The sequence below is a fragment of the Xenopus laevis genome, chromosome 7S (genome assembly GCF_017654675.1).
Source record: "Xenopus laevis strain J_2021 chromosome 7S, Xenopus_laevis_v10.1, whole genome shotgun sequence".
Classification (NCBI taxonomy): domain Eukaryota; kingdom Metazoa; phylum Chordata; class Amphibia; order Anura; family Pipidae; genus Xenopus; species Xenopus laevis.
This window is the reverse complement of record NC_054384.1, coordinates 4,470,049-4,480,932: the sequence shown is the minus strand read 5'-3', so window position 1 is coordinate 4,480,932 and position 10,884 is coordinate 4,470,049.

Genomic DNA, 10,884 nt, shown 5'->3' with positions numbered 1-10,884 from the left:
AATGATCAAAACAGCACAAGTCAAATAATATCTGCCAGAAGCCGATACAACAAGACTGATTAATAATCAGAATATACAGACTGCACTGGGTCCTGTGTTGTCATGTAATCTAATGTGGATTTCATCGTTTTTGTATTGTTTATTACAAACTTTCTCCAACTCTGCAGAACCAGTGGCTGCAGCAAAATAATCCTCCAAATAGAATCCCAGTTTATCTGTTTAAATCTGACTCCATCATCTTTGTCCCTGCAGCTGGAGTTGGGGATGTAGAGGCAAAAATAAAATCCAATACAAATCTCTACACAGTCGCCGACTGCTCTACAGGGAAACAAACAAAGCTGCTTGAGTTCTGCATGGCTGGGAAGTAAGGTGAGGGCTCCCCCTGCTGTACATAAGTATGATTGTTTCCCTGCAGAGCAGTTAGGGACTGTCTGACAATTCCTATCCACAGCAGTAAATGAAGGAAGAATTTCACTGCATACAGTCAGGTTTCTTATAAAAATGGTACACATTTTTTAATTAAAATATTTTGGAGATACTGTAGTTTGTAAAAAAAAAAAAAGGTAGTATAGGGCACCCGAGTATGTTGCACCTGTTGACCCGAACTAAGGGGCATCCACCCACTTACTAAATATACACAGGAAAAGTGCTGGTCTTTCTTTTATATTCTGGACCTTAAACATCTGCACTTTTGATGTAACCTGTAGGGCAGTGTGCAAAAAAATGGATTTTGCTTCTGGTTTTCTTTTTTGCATGCTGTCTACTGTATTGTTGCTAGGATCACTGACCCTAGTGGCCACATAGCAGTCTTAATATCCTGCTGCAGAAATTAAGAACAAATGCCGTTTACCTTGGGAAGCCACAATCCACATCATACTAAGTTTTCCTTTATGAGCGCATAGGGGTTATGCACATTCACTGCCACCGAGTGTGAGAGAGTGTCTGTGTGTGAGCCGGTGTTTCAGTGTATCAGTGTGTGAGCCGGTGTATCAGTGTGTTTGTGTGTGTGAGCCGTTGTATAAGTGTTTGTGTGTCGGTGTACCAGTGTGTGTGTGTCGGTGTATCAGTGTGTGTGTGTCGGGGTATCAGTGTGTGTGTGAGCCAGTGTATAAGTGTATATGTGTCGGTGTATAAGTGTTTTGTGTGTCGGTGTATCAGTGTGTGTGTGTGTGTGTTGATGTATCAGTGTGTGCATGTCGGTGTATCAGTGTGTGTGTGTGTGTGTTGATGTATCAGTGTGTGCATGTCGGTGTATCAGTGTGTGTGTGAGCCGGTGTATAACTGTTTGTGTGTCGGTGTATCAGTGTGTGTGTCGATGTATCAGTGTGTGAGCCGGTGTATCAGTGTGTGTGTAATATACATTGACAAACCTGTAAATATCCGTCAGCAAATGTACGTGTATATATCGCCGTGTGCTTCTGTTGCGTTGTATATACTTTGCTAGTATGCATGTTTGTACATATCTGAGTGCATTAGGCCGTGTATATAGTTGCGTGTTCCGGGCTTTCTGTAATATGTCTGTATGTGTTTATCTGTGTGCAAGTGGCTGGGTGTGTATGTGTATTTACCTGTACACATTGCTATGAAGGCTGTGAATACAGACAACTGGACACGTGGCGTCTAATGCTTTTACCATGTTAAGATCAGTGCTTTTGGCCTGGCAAGTATGTAAGTCGGCAACCGATTCCACTGACCCATCCAGTTACCCCCACATTATGCCAAAACTTGGCTCATGATCCACCCAATCCCACCCACCTTCCCGTTCTCTTGATGACCCACTTTTTTTTTTTTTTTTAAATATCTCTTGGGGGTTCCGGACCCCAGTACCTCCCTGATGGTGGTCCTGCCATTAAAGGATAAGTAAACCTTAAAAATAAGTGAATGTAAAATTGATGAGGGTGATATTCTGTTGTCATTTAAATTCATTACCGTATATACTCGAGTATAAGCCGAGTTTTTCAGCCCCCAAAATATGCTGAAAAACTCTCCCTCGGCTTATACTCAGGTCAAGCGCAAAAACGGTCGCCGGCATCTAAGAATAGTCGCCGGCGTCCAAGAATAGTCTCCAAGAATATTTGCCAACGTCCAAGAATGGTCGCCGGCATCCAAAAACGAGACGCCGGCACCTCCAATGGGAGCAGAAACCCTCAATTTTTTTATTGAAACTTACCAGAAGCTGCTGCATTTCTCACCCTAGGCTTATACTCGAGTCAATAAGCTTTCCCAGTTTTTGGAGGTAAAATTAGGTACCTCGGCTTATACTCGGGACGGTTTATACTCGAGTATATACGGTAATTATTTTTTTTTTTTCATAACAAGTAGGGATGCACCGAATCCAGGATTCGGTTCGGGATTCGGCTGAATCCTTCTGGCCAGCCGAATGGAATCCTAATTTGCATATGCAAATTAGGGGAGGGGAATCGTGTGACTTTTTGTCACAAAACAAGGAAGTAAAAAATGTTTTCCCCTTCCCACCTGTTGCATATGCAAATTAGGGTTCGGTATTCGGCTGAATCTTTCATGAAGGATTTGGGGGTTCGGCCAAATCCAAAATAGTGGATTCGGTGCATCCCTAATTCCAAGATATTAAGGGATACATGTACTGTTAATATGATAATTATTTTATGCTTAGGAATAAAATTAGAAACCTTTCTCACATCTTTCCTAAGCAGAAGAATATCAGCCTCTTTCTTTCTCCTGACAACTTCCTTGACTACATGGTGGTCAGACTGGTGGGAAAATGACCAGCAGGTGGCGCATGTTAGAGTCCTGCGCGGGTCCATTTTTTGGAACCTGTACCCGCAACCCGCATTCTTACCTGCTTGGACCCGCTACCTGACCCGCAAGTACCTTATCCGCAACCCGGACCCGTGACTGGCTGACCATCAAGAATCAGGAAGTGCTGTCATTGTAAGCCGGAAGTGACATCATCGGAAGTAGGCATGATCAGAAAAAGGGAGTAAAAATTGCTATTGAGAAGACCCATGGCCCGAACCGCCGACCCCCTGGGACAAGTTTGAAATTTTGGATCATTGCTGCTACTGAGAAGCTGAAACCTTAGGCTGATGCGATAAGTTCAGTATATAAAACATGGCGTTTTTAGCATTATTCTTTTTTAGGGTTTAGTTCTCCTTTAATATCTTGGAACTAAAAAAATAAATAAAAAATGAATGTACATTGCAAAAGAGCTTAGAATAGCCCCCTGGTCAATTTTACATTCACTTATTTTAAAGGTTTACTTATCCTTTAAGGTGGGCTTACCCTCTGGGTCACACACACCACTTAGGAACTGGCCTTCTAGAAGGGACTGCAATCCCTCCAGCTGCCAGTGGTGAGTGAGTATCCAGTGTGAATAAGAGTGCTGGTGTATTGTTTGTGTCATTGTGCAGTCACACTGTGTATTTGCATTGCTGTGCAGGTAGTGGTGTGTTTATATACAGAAATATCAGTGCCAGAGCAAATACCAGGGCCATATTAGTGCAGATCTGTGTATGTACCAGTGCCCATGATGAATTTTGTTGTCTCTCCCTGTGTGTTTGTGCAAATATAGTGAATGGCTTGTCTATAAAGTGTGTATGTGGATCTGAATAAAGGGATGTGTGCACCATGTATGTGTGTGTATATATAGCAGACAGAATGGTACATATACTGTGTATGGATGTGTATATATCTATATGGGGATTGGGTGAGACTTTGGAAATATAATTGTTTAAATATATGGATATAACACTCCTCTCCGTCACCTTAACCCCCTGATCCCCTTTTTTTATGCTGCCCCTTTGCACGTTGAATTATAACTGACACCATTATAACATGCCACGGGGTTAAATAAAGCGAAAGGCACTTACAGAAACTGTGTGTTAAAATGAAGAAGTGGAGAAAAGGAATGTACTTCCAGCAGAGGTGGTATAAAGTGACTATATTATTATTTTATATAAATAGCACAATCCCTGTAAGGAAATGCAAGCTCTTGGCTACGGCCAATGTGCAACGCTCTAATGGCAGCAGTGCAGGGACATGGGGCCTCTCTTGTGAGATCCAGAGGGTTGAAAAGGTCCAGCTTAATGCCTTGACTGGATACAAGCCCACCCGTTCACAGCCCACAAACATTTAGGGCATGAAAATGTTTTTATTCCTATAATATCCAATAAAAACCAGGCCTGTGGCTAGTTCCAGAGACAATTTAGGGTGTAGGAACCATGGAACCCATGATGAGTTGGGAGGGTGATTGTATCTACTGCAGCAGATATTTTGGCAAATACCCAGGGCTCCAGTGGACATCCAACAAAACTCATCCGTGGTTGTCCAACCTGTCTTATGAGAGCTCAGATAATATCTAAATCTGCTGGTTGCCTCTGATGTAAGAGGTGGGGGGTGCTATGTAAAAACATGAGACAGTTGCCCCGTAGCTGTTAGGGGGTCTATGAGTATTAGACATTGAAAATTAATATTATGGCAAGTTTCCTTCTCTGGAGTGTTGGGGATTCTATAGAGCCAGTATATAGGTTATTAATACAGAAGAAAGGTTAGGGTGTGGGTCCCCAAACCTTTTTTTTTTTTTTTTTTACCTGTGAGCAACATTCCATAGTAAAAAAAAAAGTTGGGGAGCAACACAAGCATGAAAAAAGTTCCTGGGGATGCCAAATAAGGCCTGTGATTGGCTATTTGGTGGCCCCTATGTGCACTGGCAGTCTAAAGGAGACTGTTTGGTAGTACACCTTGCCAAAAACTTACCTCCAAACCAAGAATTCAAAAATAAGCACCTGGTTTGTGGCCACTGGGTGCAACATCCAAGGGGTTGGGCATACCTCCCAACTGTCCCTTTTTCGGAGGGACAGTCCCTCTTTTGACAGCTCAACCCGCAGTCCCTCATTTGTACTGGAAAGTCCCTCTTTTCTCTGCACTGAACAGCCAGAAAAAGAAACAAAGTTTCTCACTTAATTGGCTTTTAGCAGAGAGCCCAGAACAGCTAACAGGTGCAAATAAGATACTTTGTAACAAGTTTGAGACACAAAAACACAGTTTAGATAAGGAGAAATATTTTCAAACTTTAATAACCTGCCAAATTTTGTAAAACAAACATGGTAATTAGGAGGTGTGGCCACAGAAAGGGGTGTGGTCAAAAAATGCTGCGCTACGTGCAGAAAAAAAAATTTGTCCCTCTTTTTACTTCCAAAATGTTGGGAGGTATGGGGTTGGGAACCACTGGTTGCTGAACGCTGGGCTAGGGACTAGCTGGATGCATGGTCTCCAGTGGATTAGGGGACACAGGGCTGTTTTAACAGTGGTTGGGAGGTGTATATATGGACCAGTAACTTCTAGTTTCTAGAGGGGTTGCAGACAGAAGGACAAGAGCTATGGGGCAGGGTGAAGTCTTCAAAAGGTATATTTTGGAACCAAGGGTGCATAGGGCCACAGACAGGCAGATTGTGATGCTGCATAGAAGGCTGAGCTCCACTAGAGGGAGCCAATTAAAGGATAACAAATGCCAAATTGTAGTTGGGGGTCCCTTGCAGTGGCCCTACAACAGCAAAGGAACAATCCAAGGACGGCCTCTTATTATGATCCTGAAGGTGCAGGGATGTTCACCAGGGTCAGGTCCCACTATGACAGGGCCCTTTGCTTCCAGCCCTCTGTTCTGGCTGCGCAAAAAGACTTCTATGGGGAATTCCAATGATCCCCTGAACAGTTTTCCAAATCTTCAAGCCACAATTTCTCATCAGTGAACTACAGCTCTCAGCGACCACCATCAATCACATGGACCTCACACATACATTGTATACGTTCCCATGTCTTTCAATTAAGGCCCCAGTCCAACTGGCCATGCCAACTTTTACCTCATTCTGCTAAACCCCACCTCCTTCCTGATAAGTTATTGCCAACTATTCCACCTAAACTGGGATAATTATTGAAAGGATTTGAGCTGCTGTTCCCAGTAGTGATGCGCGGGCCGGCCCGAAACCTGCGGATTTACCTGCTGGATCCACTGGTTAACTTGTGGGTCATAGGGTTCAGGCCGTCTCCTGCACAAAATCTGCGGGTCGCAGATCGGTCAAGCACAGGATACACAGCAGATAACAGATAAGTACTACTATAGTTTATATAAACAAGCTGCTGTGTAGCCATGGGGGCAGCCATTCAAGCACAGGATACACAGTAGATAACAGATAAGTACTACTATAGTTTATATAAACAAGCTGCTGTGTAGCCATGGGGGCAGCCATTCAAGCACATGTTACACAGTAGATAACAGATAAGTACTACTATAGTTTATATAAACAAGCTGCTGTGTAGTCATGGGGGCAGCCATTCAAGCACAGGATACACAGTAGATAACAGATAAGTACTACTATAGTTTATATAAACAAGCTGCTGTGTAGCCATGGGGGCAGCCATTCAAGCACAGGATACACAGTAGATAACAGATAAGTACTACTATAGTTTATATAAACAAGCTGCTGTGTAGCCATGGGGGCAGCCATTCAAGCACAGGATACACAGTAGATAACATATAAATACTACTATAGTTTATATAAACAAGCTGCTGTGTAGCCATGGGGGCAGCCATTCAAGCACAGGATACACAGTAGATAACAGATAAGTACTACTATAGTTTATATAAACAAGCTGCTGTGTAGCCATGGGGGCAGCCATTCAAGCACAGGATACACAGTAGATAACAGATAAGTACTACTATAGTTTATATAAACAAGCTGCTGTGTAGCCATGGGGGCAGCCATTCAAGCACAGGATACACAGTAGATAACAGATAAGTACTACTATAGTTTATATAAACAAGCTGCTGTGTAGCCATGGGGGCAGCCATTCAAGCACAGGAAACACAGTAGATAACAGATAAGTACTACTATAGTTTATATAAACAAGCTACAGCTGCAAACACAATTGGGCCTCTGGAATAAACAATTGCCATTAACCTTTTATTATTTTCACAGTAGCCTATGTAGCACCTATAACATGTTGTCTTTGGCTAATGTTGCAAAAGTGAGTGCAGGAGGTCAGGTTCTTTGGTGGGAGTCAACACTAATCTAGGCCATGGCTTGCATTCAACTCAATTCCCTGTTCTTCTGGTCTCTAATGTAGCTGATTTGGAAGACCTGTGCATCATTGATGACCTAGCCATGCCTGAATCCACCAAAACCCCATCCCCTAACAGTATTCCCTGCTGATAAACATATGGACTGCAACATGTGTGGGAGGACGAGTACCTATAGGAAAGCAATGAGGACATGGGCAGAACATACACCTCCTTGCAGGTAGTGCCCAGGTTAGAACTACTGTGCATGACAGTGAGGAGCTCAACACCAGCTGTGGATGATGGCTCACATTTTGGCCCATGTTTTCCAGTTCCAATTTCTAACAATGACTTTGTCTCATTTACAAAAAGTAACTAAAACATGTCCTATAAATAATCTAATTGTGAATGAGGATGTTAGGTCCACAGAGCTTTGGCCACTAGAGGGAGAATTGTTGAGTTTCATCAAATACTTAATTCTACATTCCCTATGACCAATGTGATGGAAAACATGTAGCTTCCAGTTTTGCTGGGTTGAAGTCCTATTATCTAATGTTAGAGATGGTAGAGGGCAGCAAAATAACCGGATTTCCTAACCAATACAAAAGGGCCCAGGATTCACCCTTTTAGTCCTGAAAATGTGTCCTGAATGTATCAGAACCTGAATTTGTCTCCAGCTCATAATTGTTTTAACCAAAAATAACTACGGTAATGGAAATGATTTGCCATTCTCTGACACAGGGATCCCCAACCTTTTCTTACCAGTAAGCCACATTCAAAGCATTGGGGAGCAACACAAGAATGAAGCCATTTCCCATGGATGCCAAACAAGAGCTGTGGTTGGATATTTTTAGCCCCTATGTGGACTTACAGCCTACTGGAGGCTTTTTTTGGTGGTACATCTGGTTTTTATACAACCAAAACTTGTCTCCAAGCCTGGAATTCAAAAATAATCACCTGTTTTGAAGCCACTGGGGGCTAAGGGCTCCATGAAACCTTCATCTGCTATAACTTTTATAGAGCGCACAGCAGTTAGACCCTTTCTAAAATGACTGAATATTTCACTTTTTCCATCCAGATATTGCTTCTCTCCAACTGCAGACTCAGAATGTCACCTTAGGGCAGGAGGTAAAGGCTTAATTCCTTTTGTCCCCAGGAGGGTTTTGGCAGACAGGTTTGGGCCTATATTACAGTTGATAGGGGTCCCTTGTCAGTTCAGTATTTGGCCACGGGGTGTCAGGATTCCCTAGTTAATAAAATGGGAAGGCCACATATGCTCAGTCACTTTTGGTCCCACTTACTGGAGGGGATGGTGTGCTGAAAGGCCTGAAACAGAATCAAGTCCCACTAGGTGAAGTAAGTGCCAGAAAAGATTTGCAATACTTGTCTCTAGGAGTGAGGGAGGATCAGGGTATTTAGTAGAGCAGCCAGAGGCTCCAATGAGGAGGAATGTGGGTATTAAATTTAACATGGGGATAGTTCCCTGCAGTGTCATTGCTGCCAGTATTGGGACTCAAGGGGTCCTAGAGTAATGCACAGCCTAGTGCTGGTGATTGTTTATCAAGGCCCTGGGTACTATCTCTTACCAGCTGACATTATGTGAATAACAACTAATGTGAAAAAGTGTTGGAAGCATTTACTGATTTTGTAACATCTAGATCAGCACCTGCCAACCCAAAGTATCATCTGTTCAAAGAATACAGTTACCATTTGTATTAAAGAACCCCTGGCGCCCAAGCTATCTGAAAGATCTGTTTTTTTTTTGGTGGAGATGTGGTGTAGCCAAACCTTGCTCCAACAGCAAAGTGGCATGTAACATGTGCCCTACTACAGGAATTCCTCCAGGAGTTGAAACCAATTTGGCCTGATCTAAATTATATTATCTGGGGCAACTGAGATCTTAAAGGAGAAGTAAAGCGTAAATAAAGAAGTAGCTAGAAATGTTGTACATGATGTTTTGTGCTTCTTTACCAGCCCGAGGCAACCATAGCCCTTTAGCAGTAAAGATCTGTGTCTCCAAAGATGCCCCAGTAGCTCCCCATCTTCTTTTCTGCTGATTCACTGCACATGCTCTGTGCTGCTGTCACTTACTGAGCTTAGGGAGCCACTCACAATATACAGTACACATAGAATAGAAATGTCACAATATAAGGCTGATTAGTAATTAATACACATAATTACTACATGGCAGCACAGAAACCAGTGCAATTAGCATCAGAATTGAATAATCAGCAAACCTGTAGCATCAGCTTATATTACAGCCAGGGAAGCTCATTTTCTGCTGGATAATTAGTGACGAGCCCTAAGCTTAGCTTCTCAACAGCCAATCAGAGCCCACTGAGCATGTGAGTGTCACAGACACTTTCCAAGATGGTGACCCCCTGTGACAAGTTTGAAGTCCTGGATCATTGCTGCTATTGACAAGCTCAAACTTTAGCCTCGTGCAATAAGTTCACTACATCAAATAGGCCATTTTAAGCCACATTCATTTTTAGGGTTTAGTTCTCCTTTTAGTACCTCAAAGCCTGTTCCATTTACAAAATGATGCTACGGGGCACATTTACTAAGGGTCAAAGTGAATTCAAAGTGAATTTTCGAATTTAAAAACTTCGAATTTCGAAGTAATTTTTGGGTACTTCGACCATCGAATAGGCCAAAATTAGATTCAAATTGAAAAAACTTCACAAATTTGACCATTCGAAAATCGAAGTACTGTCTCTTTAAAAAACTTTGACACTTCGCCACCTTAAACCTGCCGAATTGCTATGTTAGCCTATGGGGACCTCCTAGAACCTATAGCCAGTATTTGGCTAAGTTTTGAGAAGTCCAAGAATGTTTTGTAAAATCGTACCAATTTAATGATTTGAAGTACGATCATACGATCTTAAAAATCCTTCGACTTCGAATGTCGGACTACCCTATTCGATGGTCGAATTTCAAAGTTTTATTTCACTTCGAAATTCAACCCTTGATAAATCTGCCCCAAGAAGTCAGCTGCAAAGTGAATTTCCCTGGCATCTCTACAGAGCTTTTTCAATGGTCACATATGTTATTTTGGAATGTTTGGAACTTTTCTTTATAGACTTGGCTCCAGTTGTTACACTTGTTTTTCTTTACATAAAATAGAGTCCTGCGCAGAACCAATCTATAAGACCCGGACCCGACCTGAACCCACAACCCGCATATTTACCCACTTTGATCCGCTACCCGACACTGACCCGCAACTGCCTAATCAGCAACCCGGCCTGCAACCCGCCGACCACCATCAAACAGGAAGTGACATCATATTCAAAAGTGGGGGGGACAGAAACAAGTTTTGTAAAACTTTAAAAAGAGTCAAATATGGACAATAGTACATAAGATAAGGAATTTAGATGAGACCTGTGACCCGCAGATATACCCGTACCTGAAAATCCTCCCCTCATTCCGCAGGGTGTCCACTTTTTTTGTGCAAGACTCCAACATAAAAAAATTTTTTTACTCTTATGGACAGAAATATGTCCCGAGAGTATCTGTCCCTTCCAAATTGTGGTGAATAAGTTCAGCTAGCTGATAAGCAGGAATGACACTGACACAGACAGTTCAGTATACAAAATGCTTCTCCTTTATTGTAAGGTACAAAAGGTTATATAGGCTAGGTGGGGGGGTGTTATGACACCCCCCTAAGCTTGCGGTTTAGCTATATGACTTCAAATGGAAAAGTACAAACTTCATAGATATATAGCTTGGAATGGAAAAAAAAACGAAATGGAAATGGAAAAAAATACAAAGTACAAAGTCCTTATGCGGTTTTAATTTAGCAGTCGTCTTCCAGGAACAGGTGCATAGGGGCATGACCACAAACTGTCGTG